Below are 18,357 nucleotides of genomic sequence, written 5' to 3'. Positions count from 1 at the left end.
AATAAATACTTTCTACTTGTTTAACAAATTCGGTTCATTTTTACCAATATTTTTTGTATATGTAACATGTTACAGCGAACTGTTGAACTACCCTTAAGTTTAAAACAAGTGGAAAGGTCAGAACTAACATCGTTTCTAACTCATAACGAGCTTTACTTCCACTAACGTTTTGTAAAGCATGATTAAGCAACCGTTAGCTCTTCTGCCAGAAATAAATCGACCACTATATAGAGTTTTATTCTACCAAAAAAGTAAACAATAGTTTATTATGATAAGAGTGTGCAAAATCAGGCGTCGTCTTTAGTCGAGTGTTTCTATATTTTTTTTAAGTTAAGACCTATCTGAGTAAGAAGATATGTCCCAACCAACTAGCATTTAGAAAAAGTTCAAGCGGAGTTAATGAAAAGTTGTATTTAGCATATTGGTAGACTATATCAAGTCCTGGCACTGATATTAAATATTTTTATTTAGCTTTATTAGATCCAAATATAAACCCGAAAATATGCTTGACTTGTTACTGATCAGGACCTCTGGGGAATTATTTACTTACGAATCGTATTTTTTTTATTTTCGTTTAATTCTAAAACTTTATAGTCACTTTTGAAACGAAAAGTCTGACTATTTCCAGCGAGTCTTCCATAGGTTCGTAAGGCACATTCTACCGAACTCAGCAGTTCGCAAAGAGCAATTGCTTTGTTTTATTCCTACTTAATTTTTCCTACCAGTTTCTTTTCATCGATTTTGAAATCACATAAGTATTATCGTTGCAATGATAAACTAAAATACTAACAACATGTTATGAATACTATTAATTCACCCTTTATTATCCACAGGACACTGTTATACGATAGTTTACTCTTACTAGTGTTGGCAGGTCGGCCGCTTTATTTCGAGATCAGTTTGTCGGCAAATAGAGCCCGTGTGATTTCTGGTGATATGGCTGGTCTGCGATTTAGGAAGTTTTTGATTTAAAGCCGCCGTGAAAGTTTTCTAGCTTGTTAAAAGTATATGAAGCCGCCGACAAGCCCAATGATAACAAAGCTGTCAGCTGTGATGGCGGGTCAGCATTCCGGTGTGATGACCAAATAAACTCAATAATATGGTTCAAATCTATGAGGTAAAAGAGCAATTGCAGAAAGAGTCTTTAAAAAAATCTTTATATAATAGTTGAAATCTAATCTGTATATAATGATCTTAATTAATATTTAAATACAATATTTTCGGTATTATCAAAGTTTTTTTTTTTTTTTGGTTTTTATGTTTTCAACAAATTTCCTACGTCTTGGTCCTTGACAGCTTAAACATCAATTATTATTTTAACACTTTGGCATTTTGTGAAGTTGGATGTTTTATTAGTTTTTACTTTTAAACGTAGGTATTATATAATGATGTCTAAACTTATTAAAAGCATGTTTATTGTTTTCTATTTAAACATCAATTAAATATTGTTCCTCGTATGTGTCTAGAATCATGTCTAAAAATATGTTTTGCGTCAAACTTAATAGTTATTTATATGAAATATTTAAGTATTTTAAGTGAACTAGTACATCTGTTTTTTTTGTAACAATGACCAAAATAATCTTTATCATTTTATAATAAATTTTGTAGAAAATTACTCTCTATTATAACTAAGTGCATTTATCTTGATAAGTTATAACCATAAAATCTATAAACCTTGAACACTGTAAATAAAAATGCTCAAATTCAGCGCCACATTTATTCCACGAATTGCCAAAATTGCTTTAAACAGTACCGTTTTGTTAGCCAAAATTCTATTTAACAATTTAAATCCACGCGGAAACACATTTTGCCAAATAAAGCATTAGATGTATAGATGTCACGCGATGGCGAAAAGCGGCCAACAAATCTCGAGGAACCGCTTGTCTCCGTATCTTTCGGCGATTTACCTGAAAATAAAAAAACAATTGCGTTAATTTACGACACTGGACACTTGCCAAGCATTTCAACTGGCCGTCTAAACTTGGTCTAGTAGCAAAATGAATGAAACGAGTCGATGCCGCATAAGCCCTGTTCCTGATCGGTTATCCGATGAACCTTAGGTGCGAATAGACAATATAAAACCCATTTATAAACTGTCATCATGACGGCAGAGGCGTGCCAAGGCGTTTTCCAATAGGCTCATTTATCAAACGCCCGTCGTAATGAGACGCATCTTAACCATTCTCCATACACCCGAAATACGTCGAATTCATTATCATTATTTAGACCGGGTAATTCGTTAGAAGCGGAAATCTTAATAAATTTCCCAAACCACAACGCGTCAGTTGATTTATATATCATATATTTCTGCGTCTTTAAAGAAGTAATACATAATTTACATCATATCTACAATTCCATTTTACATTTTTTATTTTTTAAATATAAGTTGTGAATTTTGTAAATATACTCTCATATAATATAGATACCTATGAAAGGCCTTTTCATGACTAACAAAAAAACAACCTCAAACAACTGAATGTTTTTTACATTCAGCTGTTATTTTTTTTAATCCGCAGGGGATTAATTTTCTACGCAATTCTGACATTTTGCATGATATACATTATACATGTTTAAGAAATACACATATTTAACAATTGTTGGATATACTACCCTTTATTTCCTATTTCAACAATAGGAAATAAAAGGTTGTAAGATAGAACTTAAATGTTATTCAAGTTATTTTCAATTTATATGCATGAAAATTCGTTTAGCTTTCAGAAAAGTTTTTTTTTTAAATTTCACTCTCGGAGACTAACTCTCTCGGTTATACATACAAGGTTGCAAAAAAGTCTATCATTTTAAAGTTATATGCGTTTATTTGATATTTCGACTTTTCAGTAGCTTTTAGCTTTGCATGTAGCTTGCTGTCTGAAGACGGGAATAGGCACCGCGGAAAAATGTCAAAATCCCACGGGATATCAGAAACTTTACATAGACGAAATGGCTGGCATCCTCTAGTAAAGCTATAAGTGAGAAAGTGTGTTTGTTGACTTGTCCTCCTTTAACTCAGCAATAGATTGATTTTATTATTTGCATAGAAGTAGTTTATGGGCCGGAGAATGACATAAGCTATAGTCAACCTAGGGATATATTAAAAGCGGATTCTAGTGTTACATCTTCAATGGATTCATGAATTATGATAAAAATATTTAGGATCAGAGTAACTTAGGTCTTGCCATAATACACAGGATACCTAGATTATATTCCCAACTACCTATAAGTAAAGGCAAAAGTAAGTTTGTTAGTTTTACTTTCACTGAAATAGTAAATTTTCCATCTATTTTATAAGTAGACTAGCGGACCCCAGCGCCATCTGTCGGGCTGATTTGTGAATCTAAACCATCCAGGGTGCCATCCAAATGCATACCGAAATATTCATTCAAATCGGTCCGGCCGTTTGGGAGGAGTTCAGTGATATACACACGCACACAAGAAATATATACTCGTATATAAAGATAAGAAGGGATACAGTACGCGATTTGCAGTAATATTGTTGGTAGGGCACGTTTGTAAGTAAAAATATATTCTCATTTAAACTGAAAAACTAATTTTTTCTTGCCTAAATAAATAGGTATAGTATATAAATATTTAGATCATAAACGGAATTGTGAAACAAATTAAGAATTCATTCATGGTCTCCCCCATACAGGATACCTAGTGTTAGACTACTAGAAATGGATTGTTGTAATCTTTTCGAAAATAGTTATTTTTTTATACTAATAACGTTTATCAAAAACGATGCCTTATTCACAGTTATTCATCAGTTTACCTTTGTTATACGACAATATTTTCTCGTTCAGTTAGGGACAAATAAAATGCGTTGCGAACACGCGATACAGTCGTAACCTAGCTAGTATTTTGCATACGTCTACAAATTCAGTTTGTAGTTTTAAAATTTGATATGTGGCAAATTTCATGTTAGTTTGACGTCAAAACAGACACGATAGGCGCAAAATCCTTAACCAGTAAATAAAAATAAATTGAGAAATACATTATACACAATAGTACGTAGTTTTACAGTAAATATAATACTTAAAAATAATGATAATAATACTTAAAAGTAACGTAATATTCCGGAAGTTTTATTTATGTACATATATTATTGTTATTTTTTATGTATAAACATTGGCATACATTTTCATCTGCTTTAAATTCATTATAATTTTATTTACAATTAGGTATTTATACACCTATTAATAGGAAAATATTGCACGCCAGAAGTGACAAACTGGAAAAAAAATTACTACTCTATATCGTATGATATTATTTCATCGACAATGTAGAGAGCTATGCAAAGAACATTTTACCACCTAATTCATTTTACAGTGAGGTCATTTTAACGAGAAGTTGAACCACTAGCATCTGTTATGAAAACATTGAACGCAACAAGGCACAAACCTTTTACTGCCATATTTCAGTACAGTTGATGCATACAACAACCATTTCTCATATACTAGCAATAGGGTATATTTTGGATTGGAAATTCAAAATTTCACCAAAGTTAGGACAGGGTCGGTCGGCCTTAGGAAATTGTTATTACTGGGACAGACATGCAAATACAGCGTAAGATAAATTGATGTTTACAACACTGATTTACAACAATTGCTTTAATAATGCCATCGAGAGTCCAAGTACCTACTTATGATATAATATAACAAAGTCCCTATAATATGATTATAACATTTACTTTTAGACGAAAACTTTCTATGCAATACGCTTATTATCAAAGGCTACTAAATATGAGAATGAAGATTAACGCCCGCCAACCCATATTGGAGCAAAGTGAAGGGTCTTAAAAATGAGGAAAGAATGAAAAGATCTCTTCTTATACGAACGAAATCGATGTCATATTTTCATGCTTAAATTTAAAAAATAAGAGTAGAATCCAAGTAATATTATAAATGTAAACGTTTATACGTATACATGTTTATTACTCTATAACTCTACAATGTCTGAACTGTTTTGGCTGAAATTTCAAATAGAGATAGCTCTAAATTAACACAAACAAATTATTCTTTCTCGGTAAATTTCAAACGTTACGCAGAATTGACGTCCCAATACGCTCAGTTAAGCTGTACCATTATTAATTTTCTTACTCAATTCTAAAGTCCAAGCAGACGGAAGTGCGGGAAAACTAATCAAATAGAGCTGTTATAAACTTATGGAGTGGCGAGAGCCTAGTGGTTAGAGCTGCGGACTTCTTTTCGAGGAACCCAGTTCGATCCCAGTTTTAGTCCCAGTAGATCCCAGTAGTATTAGTATCCCTACGCACCTTTAGAATTTCGGAGCTATGTGCGTTTTTAATTCGAATTAAAATATCACTTGCTTAAACGTTGAAAGAAAACATTGTAAGGAAACTTGCATGCCTGAGAGTTCACCATAATGTTCTCGAATGTACGTGAAGTTTACCGTTGTAGACTACGGCAAGTATTGTCATTCTGAGGAGACCCGTGCCTTGTAGTCAGCCGTTAATGGGTTCATATTGATGATGATGAAACTTATGCGAGTTAATTTGAGACTAGTGTCAGGAGCGATCCGTTTTAGACATAGGAAAATAACGGGAACTAGCCACAGTCACATGACGGTCGCGTTAGCCAACTGGGCTATCGTCTGCTGACGCATGCGACGGGAAAACAAATTTAAATAAACCATAACAAGATGCCGCCGTGCTCACCATTTCATAAAATTTAATACTATACTGTGACAACATAGAAATGTCCAACTATAATCCTTAGTAATATTATAAATAAGTGTGTTTATTTTATTGCGATTGTCTGTCCTTCCTGAACGCCCTAACTAAGTAACCAATCAACTCGATTTTCGGCATAGAGTTAGTTGAAAGGACAGAGAGTAACATATCCTACAGGATTTGTAAACCGTAATTAAAGCGGACGAAGAACGCGGGGCACAGTTTGTAACAATATAATTGAAGACAAAAAAAAACATTATCCATTCAAATTAAAGCGATATTTTAAACAAAATTTCCTTCGTCGTGTGGATGAGAAGTAGGCACGAGTGCACGTTTCGCGCGGTTTGCATTTATTATACTATTCATCATGAGCAATAATAGCCTATAACAGTCTACTGCTGGACTAAAGGCTTCCTCTAAGGGAAATGTTAAGCCCATAATCAACACGCTGAGCAGACGAGTTGGTGATCGCAGTAGATCCTGTGCAATTTATTCACACACGGCGGAAGTATAACTTCTGAAAAGTAGCCTACGAGACTTTGAAGTGGATGTAGAGTATCAGAACTATTAGGATAAATGTAAGGTTTGTTATTTAGTTTCCATGGTACCAGAATAGGTAAAAAAATGTATGATGTTTTCTATCTCACTCTGTCTTATACATTTATGTGTTTGTTTCTTTATCTAGATATTATTCGGTTTCCTTGGTAACTTAAATTAGAAAAAACAGATAAAATAGTATGTATATTTCTGTCTCATTCTTTGCCGGCTTCATTCTACACATTTTTGTATTTGTGTCTCTTACCTGTCGTTTTCTCCGTTGCATCCGGTTTGAAATCACAACGATTCTAAAGAAGTTTAACTTCAAAATCTATTTACAACACTGGTTAACAACAATTTCGTGAATACATACATATCGAATGGTATATAGGTTAGTTGTCTCGTTGGTTTAGCTAGGTTTGGCTAGCATGTTCGACTAAGGTACACCATACTTGATTAAACATTAGGCCAAAAATTGTGAGGTATAAATTTTTTTTGTTGGGAAAATGTCAGTTTAATCTCAGTGTTATGAAATTCTCACAGCCTGTCAATCGTCGTAAGAGCATCTTGTAAGAGAGCATATCTTTACCAGGAGATATTCTTACCGATATAGTTGGGAATTTCTAAATGGTCAGAGTTTTGTTGGGACACACAAAACTCAGAAATATTTATTTTTCTCCATGTAGCGGCAAGCTACTAATTAACATTTTTTTTTATGATCATCACTTTATTTCAAGATATTCTTTTAAGTTTATAAAAATATTTTAAGACTCATAGAATTAATAAGATACAGAACCCTCATTTATCAATTATTGCATGAAGTGCATTTTGCCTAAAAACAATGAAAACGTCTGACTTCACACCCGCGGAATGTTGGTAGCTCACAATTTTTTTCTCATTTTCCCTATTTTACATTTCCCATAATATAATTACTGTCAACTGCTAACTGAAATGAAGTGGCTAACCGCCTATTCGAGAAACAAACTAAAGTGGAGTGGTTTTTGAAGCTTCAATATTAGTCGTGTACACGGTTTCTGTGTTCTTAATTGTGTTATCGCTACAAAAAGTGCAATAAAAGACATGAGGTTCAGCGACTCGGGTTGATAGACACAGAGTGTCACTTTGTATTCCTTACACGCCCTATGAAGTGTTACTCTGTTTATATGCGATAGGAGGGAGACCATCAGGAGGGTCATCTACTTGGTCAGTCAATTATAACCATAAAAAAGTTGCTGTGGGCCACCTCCGCTTCTATTTACTACCGCATGTCTCGTATTATCGCAACTACGACCGCGTCCGCTAAACGCGTCTGATTGGGAAACGATTAAAGTAGCTGGCATGACTCGCCATGACGAATGCTTGTCGAACTCTGCTAGCGTGCTTGGGGTTATAGGCAATGTGCCAAGAGAAAACTATTATTAATTTATATTACGAAAATTAAGCTGAATCTGTATGGTTTAATTTATAATTTCTTCAATCCTGATACCACCAAACCGATCCTCAGCAATATACCCTCTACGCACGTTTCGCTCCGAAACCGGAGCATCCTCAAGAGATGTTGAAAGCGTTTATATGGGCGTAGCAACTTCGCCAATATAAACGCTTTTTTCATAGAGACAGCATTCTGGCAACCGACATAGGATACATTTTAGCTGGGGGAAACGAACGGTCCCCGTGGGATATTAAAAAACACCGAAACAAACGCGAATGAAATCGTGGGCAACCTTTATTTTTTTCTTCAAAACATACTTCAAATTATTTTTAGACAAAATTCAGTAAAAAAAATTCTTACTTTGATTTTTTTTTTGTTTAGGCAAAATTTTACTGAATTGTGTTAAGCAGCAACCATTTAGTCAGAAGTATATGACAAGAATCCCTACTTAATATTATAAATGTGAATGTAAGTTTGTTTGTTACTCTTTCACGCAAAACTACTAAACGGATCATCGCGAAACATTGTACACATATTCCTGAAGATATAAGAAGTAATATAGGATGCTTTTTATCCCGTAATTAAATTTCTTTTGGGAGAGGGACGAAAGTGTTTGATGATTTTACACCATAACGCCGTCAAAAATAACCGATTTAAATAATTACTTTTGGACTTTAGAGCTTATAATATCTGTTTAATTTTGCCCAAATTTCGTGTAGATCTGATGAATGTGTTTGAAGATAGAGGACAGAAATCCTCAGCGGACAGCAGCAAACCCGTCATTTAAGGCTTAGTTATCCTAAATACGAGTACATAAAGTGCTGCCACATTTATGAGGCCCTCAGTGCTAGGACTAAATAAAAGTAGTCAGAAATGTTCTTCGTTAACTTTAGCATATGAATCAACTAATAATGCGATTTCGTTTCTTCATTTAACGATAACTATTTTATGTAAGTGATAGGAGGAGCTGATACTGATTAGACAGTTCTTTTTAGATATTGTTTACTATGTGAATTGAAAAAAATATTTTTAAAAACTATATACCAGTTCTTTTTTTAAATAAGAATACATAACTTAAAAATTTCAGTAGAATTACACCTAAATTGAATGCCACATGTCTTTCGAAAAACAAACGCAGACGAAGTTGCGGGCAACAGCTAGTAACATATATTTTTTAATAGTTTGTTCCTTTAACTTCATTTAGCAGTTGTTAGCACCTTAAGACCAAATCAGTGATCCCAAGCTTGACACTTTAGGTATAAGTTATTATTGCTATATTAATTGCTTTTCCTTTATACTACTCGTAAGTATGGTTGGCACAGCAACACAAATCATATCACGAGTAGGTACAATGAATATGAACTATGAATGATGAAATTCTATCCGCACTCGTGACGTTTGTGTCTATTACTTTATTGTCATAATAATATAATTTCATCATCGTCTTTATTGACCCATTACCGGCCCACGTCAGGGCCTATGACGATATAGATCTCCTCTGAAAATGAGCAGGATTTAGACCGTCGTCCATTATACTCAGGCAGAGTGTGATATTGGAAGACTTCACACTACCACTTTGAGTACACTATAAGGCACTGTCAGTGTTTGTCTCACAGTGATGTCCTTTAAATAGCTCCCCCTGTCTTCGGTATACCATCGCATATAATCAGTGCAACGTTTCGCAGGTCATGCCAAAGACACGTCGTACAAAGTGCGCCCTGTGTCTATCAACCTGAGGAAAATGTTAAGCCTCATTTGCCTATAATCACACCGGCAAACAGTAATGCGCTGCTGTGTGGCAGAAGAAATAAGCATGGCGGTCTCTGCAAGCAAGCTCTGTCTACTTTTAAAGAAATAATTGAACCATTTAATTTTAGCTGACTCCCAAACGCCGAACTGTTTACGTTAGATACCTTTTATATAAAAATAATTGAAAAATATTTCAAAGTAGCCCAGACATTTGATATTCGTATGGAAAATATGGTGATAATTCCGGTAATCCTATAATTCTGTTAAATACACTTTATTCCTTTTACCTGTCAAGCTCAACGTAATGATTGCATAAAATATTGAAACCGTTCAAATGTTAATCTGTCCGAACGCGTTATTTTTTTAACAATACGTAAAATCCTTTGACAAAAATATTTATGCCCAAAATATGAAAAGAATAATGAACATTTTCAGCTTCCATTTTATCAAAAGGGCATAGGAAGCCACTACAATTATCTCCGAAAAGGCAACAAAAAGAGATTGGGGTTTAATCCTATCAGGGTATAATGCCTCCTAAACCTCTAACAAAGCATGTCGTATTCCTGAAAATATATACGATTCTGTATGGAAGTCCATATATTGATACCTTTTCCTATTTTCATCCATCTCTTTGATAATAAAAATTATTTAAAATCAATTTTAAACTTATGCTGTAAATTATTAATGCGTACAATAATAATGGTGCATTATACTTATTATGTTACATTATAATCGAGTTCTCAAAAATGTAAAGTAATGTTAGGTTAAACCGCTGGTCATAATAACCTTATTTATGGCTACCTCTCAGCCTTGGGCAGCATGTAGGTTGTATCTTCCCTCTCTAGAGAGGGTATACCCAAACTAAAAACTACCACGGCATGTCCCTCTTGTTGGCTTTGTTAGACGCCCGAGGAACCCGTTGTATACTTCCCGGAGGTTTACCGACTACCTCAACTGATTGCTGGGGCTGCCGCACTAACGAGAAGGGAATCAGGAGTTACTCTCAGCCTACCAAGAGTGCCACAGCCTGACGCCGTCTTCTTCCAACCCGTGTACACCGGAGCGGATGCGCGTCTGTATCCTCTTCAGATAGCCGCGGCCTCCTTCTGCACTGAGGACTGCAGTGCTGCGGACTCCCGCTGCGGGAGTTGGAACGCTGAGAGGACCTGGAAGCGGCAGTCCCAAAGGGAAGTGCCCGTCAAGACGCAGCCAGCCCTAAAGGCAACAGTGGTGCAAGCCCGGCAAATCCTGTTAGCCACTACCTTTTGCGGCTTCTGCAGGACAGCCCTGGTTGACGCATTTAGTGATGATTAAACTAGATGGGTGAAATTGCTAGTAGACTATAAAAAACGACACTCAGAACCGAGAGTAATGTTTGAAGGCAAGTTCTGAAATAGTTCTCACTCAGCAGAGTCAGCTCCACTACATCAATGCTGCGTTTGAAAAGTTACTAGACAGGGTTTTTTTGTTCAATCGTTTGAGTACTAATAATTTCGACTTTAACCTTTAACTGTACCTCTATCTATATTTATCAATCTTAAAAACACAATAGAGTTTGTAATACGTAAACATGTTTTTATATTTCCATATAAAAAAAAAATCTAATGTAAACAACGTACATAACAAGCTATTGGTTTTTTACTTCGTGATTTTATTAATAAATAATTATATACGATATTAGGAAATTAACTGTATTAAACTGTTCTTAAGCAGACCTAAAAGGCTATTATTAAATTCAATACGAGCGGTACCCTACTACTTCCACACGCAACGAAATCCCCATACAAACTGATTTCCTCTATCGACAAAATATACCCCGACCCACCATGACGACCGTCTGCCTCTTCAAGATTTGAAAATTGCTCAATTGTTTTTTTAATCGGACTGATATGTTCTGAATTAAGCGTGTTATGACAAATAAAATTCCATTCCCTAAACCCCTTTGGGGGTAGAATGTTCAACTCAAATGCCAATTTTCATCGATAACTATAACTTATAAATAACGGACTTCCATATAAGATTGTGAGGTATATAATCCGTGTGGGGTGAACATAAAAAACAGAATATTAAGGGTGAACATTATAGATTAGCATTAACATTATTAGATATGTAGCCTTTTTCAAAACCTGGGCTATAAAATATAAAAAATATTTTTTCAAACCCGTCTTTCATTCTTTGTTAGTAGTTATACATTAAAGTTATACATTAAAGTTATACATATCAATATAAATCTTAAGAAGTTTAAAAACTAAAACTCAACAATATTTGAAATAGTACAATATATTCAACTATCATTGAAATCCTCTAAGTGATACCTCAATAACCTTTCTATGACATGGGGGATTTATAATTCAAGAAGAATTAGTGCTGTACCGAGTCCTTACAAATATTTTATAAGCAACTAGATATTAAGTTGATTTTATTAAGTTTTAATGAAATTCAAAATTCATTTAATTTAAAGTACCAATGTTGAATTAGTTTATAGTAATATTTATGAGTCAAACAAGTTTCAATATTACTGCTTCATCTCAATATCTGCTCCATATAAATTAAACACAAAAAATAGTACTAATAAAACAATTTTGTTTAAAGCCATGTTTTTCCACGGCGGTACACGTGTTGCCGGCACGCTACTAACTGTATTTTATTCTTCATAATAATATCGTATTTCTTTGTGTTATAATCTTGTTAACATTTGTATTTTTCACACTATACGGCCATTAAAATTGCTCGACAAGCTTTTGATATTAAATAATGAGCGGTCGATATGCATCGGAAATTTTGCAATGGCCTGTACCAATAGAATACAGCATGGTTTATACGAAGCCAGTGGACTGGCGTCAGTTGAAGAGGCAAGACACCGCTTGCCAGTGGATTGGGAAATAAATGGGCACTCTATTACCGCTAGCACGGCTAGCATGGGCAGGAGACAATTATATCCCCGGGAAAAGGATAAAAATGTATCTTCTCTCACACCTTTATCATCTCTCAAAGTACTGGCGCATAAGTGGAAATAATATCCAAATAATACATGTGTAATAATAAACGGTTACCCCGGTTACACATGTATTTCATTCATTCCATTTTCCTGTGCTTATTCCGTGTCAGGGGCCTGCAGGGCTGGCGGTCAACGCTGGATTGACTTGAAATACTGTTAATACAAGGCCAACAATACAACACCAAGTCAACATTGGCTGCTAGCTTCGTATTAACTACGCTTACTGCATAGGTACCTACTGTAAGAAATTATTTAGTTTGTGCTGATAAATATACAGTACAATCTTCTTTAACTTTAATACTAAACAAATATGTTTGAACTACAGATTTGTTTGCATAAATAAGCGTTCGCGATTGTAGCGCCATCTAGTCAAACTACTCTGAACTAGCTCAAAGTTGTCTCAACTTGAATACGGGCAGTAACGCAGATGTTACAACAAACTCAACTCTGATGATTGCGGGCCTTAGCATAGCTATCCTGAAGTATTACCCGTATAAAAAGGCGTTGCTTATCGGCTGCTTGGAGCTTGGCTTAATTATATACACAGCAATTCTCAAGAAGGGCGTTTACTACATCGCGAGCCATGTGAGCACCATCATCGGAATTGACCCGTCCGAGCCCACCGTTGAAACGCGGTTGTCTCGAATATTACATCAAACAGACCCGATGGACCCCTAGCCAAGTTGCCTTTATCTTACCGACCTCCATTATTCCACTGGAGTGTTTCTCCGTAAACAAATGACAGCTTAATTTTTTTCCAAATGTGACATAAATATTATGAGTGTCTCCTGAACTGAACCATACCAGACTTGAATAGTTATGAAATTATAAATTCCCAATTTGCACCTGCTGCACCACATAAAAAACTCTAATCTACACTGCGCCTTAAATTTGTGATATTTAGATAAGTTTTCAAGATTTGTGTACAAACACGCACACACACAATGTGTGATGATTGACAATATTATTTACTCTAATAAGTACCTACAACAGCGATGTAAATTTTACTGTAGATAATTAAACAAAATTTAAATTACTTGTAATACTGCAACAAAGTGGGCTGTTAGCGAGATTTACTGCCGTTTTAATGGGCGCTTTTAACTTTGACGGCGGTTTGTTCCGATACTAAACCCATATGGCCGCCAAGAAAGAATTCTCTAAGATCAGTTTGTTACTTTGTATCTAAATTATCTTTACCTATACAAATAAATAGGATTGTCTCTGTAATAAGGGTCGCTTATTATGATTGTTTATTTAAACGATAAGATAAACCAAAACACGTTTTTTATTTTGTCCGTTTTTACAATGGCTTAAATGGTCTTGGTTGGACTCATACGAGCGTTTTAAGATATGTAGAAATAATTATCATACTGAGTTTGTAAAAACTAAGTGTAAACGTAACACCTGGCAGCGAGTCGTCGATGAAATCGTCGCCGAAAGAACATTTGTAGGTCTGCGTCGCGTACAACAGTATTTGGTTTAAGTAAAGTCGAAGTAAGTTATTAGAGAATAGCTAAAAAATAATAAATAAACTTTTGTGCTTGTGTTGTGAGTTCCTTTATCCAATCATTTGTTACATTTGATATAAACGTTGTAAACCAAATAAATATCAAGAAAATAAAGCACAGATTAATAATAAATTTACAGTTTTGCAATTATGCCGTATTCATATTTACGATAATGTAAAAATAAACCTGAGCATGTATAAATTATTGAATAGTATTAGGTAAATCGGCAACATATTCCACAAAACGGTTTGCATACTTGAGCTTCACAAGTATTTCCTTTACAACTCGAAGAACGGTGGAATTTCGACCAATAAACATATTTCATCCCTAATTAATAATGGCTTAAATAAAGTTTATCTCATAGATCAGCGTAAGTAGCACTAGGAATCGAAATTTAGGAACCTAAATCAATCAGGGGTAAATTTAGGCGGAGTCTGATCCCAAGCCCGGCTGCCGTTAACGGAAGGGTTAAGTCTTATAATTAATGCAACTACGGTAGCGTCGGCGTAGTTTAACGCTTTACCTATTTATGTGTGTGCTTTTAATACGGTTGAATTAAATACGGCGGGGCGTTTATTTAAATCTGTGAATAAGTAACTGTGGGAGCACTTATTTAGCCTCATTCAGGTTGACGTCTCCACCTTAACCCTGAAGTCGTCAAGCGCAAGGGCTCAACTCCAGATGGGTTTCATCACAGAATTAAGAACATACAGAAACCGTATACATGACAAATTGAGGCATCAAAAACCTCTCCACTTTAGAATTGTTTCTCGAACAAACGGTTAGTCACTTCATCCCATTTAGCAAATGACAGTAATTCTTTTACCTTTATTGTTAAGCGTTCACCATAAAATGGGAAAATGTGAAAATGCAAACAAACGGACACAATGCACTTTATATTTAATACAATGTATCTGTAGCCGGGAACGATAGCTTAAAGTGATCTTCGAAAGAGGAATTGGAACAATTTCTCTAAGGTTATGCTGTAATACCTAGTCGGAAATCTTAGTTCATCCAGATCAATTCAAAGGTTGAGCCGAACATAGGTAACCAACATATAAAAAAAAAACACAAAAACAGACTCACTTTTGTATTTACAATATAAGTAAGAATTTATTCAATTGTGATGAAATGAACACACCGCAATCCAATCATTCATGACAGTTTAAACGCTTAAAATGAAACATTTTTTTAATTCCCACTAAATAAATCAAAAGAGGGAATCAATCATGGGGTAAATTTAAGCGGAATTAAACCCGTGGCCCGGCTACCATTAACGTGAGGGTTAAGTCGGCTAATTAATGCAGGCACGGCAGCGTAAGCGTAGTGCTTTAAGGTTTTACCTATGTGGGTAAGATTTTTGGTATGCCGAAACAGAATGGGGAATAGTTAATACCCTCGTGTTGTAAATAAATATACTTTTAAACGTGTGTGCATGAGGAATTAGGTGAACAATTTCCTACTTACTTACGTAGGTACTGAATAAATAATTGTGTTACATACTCATTTTCTGACGGCCGATTGGCGCAGCTATCCTGCATTCTGAGCCCAAGGCCGTGGGTTCGATTCCCACTACTGGTAAATGTCTGTGTGATGAGCATGAATGTTTTTCAGTGTCTGGGTGTTTATATGTTTATTTTAAGTATTTATGTATGTTATTCACAAAAATATTCATCAGTTATCTTAGTACCCATAACACAAGCTACGCTTACTTTGGGGCTAGGTGGCGATGTGTGTATTGTCGTAGTATATTTATTTATTTATTTTCTTCATCATTAGCGGCCGACTACAGAGCACGGGTCTCCTCTCAGAAGAGGAGGGTTTAGGACGTAATCTCTACCACGCTGACCAAGCGCAGATTGATGGAATTCTTACGCCATTATTATAGGGAACTATCAGGCATGTAAGTTTCCTCACAATATTTTCCTTCACCGTTAGAGAAAGTGATATTTAATTGCATAAAACAAACATACATTCAAAAAGGTGCGTGCTGGGGTACGAATTCGGAGGAGAGTGAGGCCGAAGTCCTAACCATAGGCTACCACCGTTATTACATACTATTTAATACAACATTTACTCGAACTGAATTGCAAAACTTGTGAATATAACTTGCAATAAAAACATCTATTTTATTCTCGCTAAACTGCCACGACGTCATAATATCTTGGTTTCAGCAACAGCGGATAGAATCGATCTATCAGAGAGAGAATAAGGCTTTATGCCCGAAGTTGTTAATTAACCTAATCCGAAATCTTCAAAAGATATACCTTATATACATGGATGACTCTACTATCTTCACTACAGTCTTCAATCTGAAAATGTTGGTATAGATTGATTTAATTTCGGATGTTATTTATCAAAGAACTCAGGCAGCCATAGGAAAAAGGTTAAGAGAATTATCCCATTCATTCTACGACAGTTAAACCCTTGGTAACAATAGTGACATAGACATAATGAACGTCAAAAATGTAGCAACAACGTTAATATGAAATTAATCAATCAAGAGGAAATTTAGGTGGAGTTATATCGAAAGCCTGGTCGCCATTAACGCGAGGGTTAAGTCTCTTAATTAATGCAGTTACGACAACAGCCTAGTCGGATGAAAGTTTTATTTATTAAATTAACTTGTATCTATATCGAATTTATGACGCGTAAACTACTAAGTAGTTACCTTGATCGCCGGTAACGATACGGTAAAAACTGTATTCTGATTATCTATGACCACTCGGTACTATTCTCTTCACAACTTATCTCCATTGAGATTACTGTTGACGGCTAACTTTTTGTAGAATATTAAAAAAGTACTGTATTTAATTTATTATTGGACATTGTTATATAGGTTGGAAAAGTTTTTACTCCACCTCTGTCATGATTTAAAACAGAGAGTGAGTATCTACTTGGAGTGTAAGTTTATTGATCACAGATTAATTATATAAGTAAGGGATTCCTTTTTTTCGTATTTTGTACGTTACCTACGTAACGAGAAAGTAGTAGTAATAAAGTTATAATAATACTCTATATTTGCACCGTTTGTATCTTTTTAAAACCATCAGAACATGGTTTTAATGAAAAATAAGCAGAAAAAAACTATTTTACCATTACTTTTCAGTCCGTTCCACGCGCTTCTTATTGACATAATAAAATATATTGTACTTTTTTTTCCAATACTTCAATTCTTCAATGCGCCCCGTCCTGCGCACAGCCAATAATATTGGCAATATGCAAAATATTAATATTGGCAATATGCAGAATATTGACAATAATATTAACGTGTGTGCGGAGAGCTCAACAAGAGTCTTAAATTTTATTGAAAATAAAGTATATTTACGTTGCTTTTGCATCCAATACCTACTACTGTGTCAGGGAAGCACAAAGGGTTCTTACTGGTGAACCTGTAATAGCATATTCTCGTATGTTCGAATAGAATTGGGAAATGGGATTTAAATACATTTTTAAAATCATTCATAAGCGAAATCTCTGATCTCTTGAGCGCCTTGATCTTATAATATGCAAATGTGTAATTTCTGAATTTTAGTCTGATCTGATAGGAGACTTTGGCCATTATTACTTAACGTCCAGCAATACTCGTGATCTATTACACGACGGGTGGACAGCATTATTCCGTGAATTGTTGAGATACTCTGAGAATATTGAATAACCTTAACTTCAATATTATGACACCCGCGGGAAGAGGATATGGTAAAAACTGTATTCTGATTATCTATGACCACACGGTACTCTTCTCTTCACAACTTATCTCCAATTGAGATTACTGTTGACGGCTAACTTCTTGCAGAATATTAAAAAAGTACTGTAGTTAATTTATTATGGAACAATGTTATTTAGGTTAGAAAAGTTTTTACTCCACCTCTGTCGTTATTTAAATCAGTGAGTGAGTATCTAATAAAAGGTCTTAAATATGCGTGGTCCAAAAACATTCTTATTTATTTAGGCAAAACAATTTAAATTTGTAATCCGTAGTCTGATTAAAGTTTTGCTTGCGAATTTCACTTTCCATTCACAGTAGCTACATGTGAATTGTATAAAAGGTAGATATACAAACAGAGAGTGTAACGAAGGTAGTTATCAGTAAAGCAAAATTCATAAATCGCGCCTAGATTTTTGAAACAAAGAGCCGCCGAGCTAGAATTTTGCGTTTCAAAGTTTTTACAAGAGCGAAAAAGCTGTGTAAAATTTTTATCTAGATTTAAAAAATTCTATACGAATACGGTCGAAGGATAAGCCATAAAGTTTGTGGAGTCCGCGGGAAAAATTCCCGAAACTACAGTGGAGCAAAATTCATAACGCGCTTAGCAGTTTGGTTCACCTGTCTCGTTAAACTTCGGAATTTTTAAATTAAATTCTGAACACCGAGTCAACAAAGTTTCGAATTCTTAAAATTCCTTATCGTAATTAATCTTTCGTTTTAATAAACACACAAAGG

The 18,357-nt window shown here is 34.8% G+C and overlaps 2 protein-coding genes across 6 annotated transcripts in view; both read right to left on the bottom strand.

Moving 5' to 3' along the window:
• The window catches only part of LOC120624201 (RNA-binding protein Musashi homolog Rbp6), a 692,918-nt gene that overhangs the window by 549,147 nt on the left and 125,414 nt on the right, over positions 1–18,357 (bottom strand). The gene's annotated exons all lie outside the window — the stretch shown is intronic.
• The window catches only part of LOC120624200, a 166,659-nt gene continuing 150,077 nt past the window's right edge, over positions 1,776–18,357 (bottom strand). The window contains exon 12 of one of the 2 annotated variants that reach the window (XM_039890594.1): positions 1,776–1,907. The gene's annotated coding sequence lies outside the window, so the exon portion shown is untranslated. The remainder of the gene's footprint in view (positions 1,908–18,357) is intronic. The other variant, XR_005658753.1, reaches the window with a different exon arrangement.

This window comes from Pararge aegeria, chromosome 6, assembly GCF_905163445.1.
Source record: "Pararge aegeria chromosome 6, ilParAegt1.1, whole genome shotgun sequence".
Taxonomy (NCBI): domain Eukaryota; kingdom Metazoa; phylum Arthropoda; class Insecta; order Lepidoptera; family Nymphalidae; genus Pararge; species Pararge aegeria.
The sequence above is the reverse complement of the archived record's forward strand: the minus strand, read 5'-3'. Positions and strand labels throughout refer to the sequence as shown.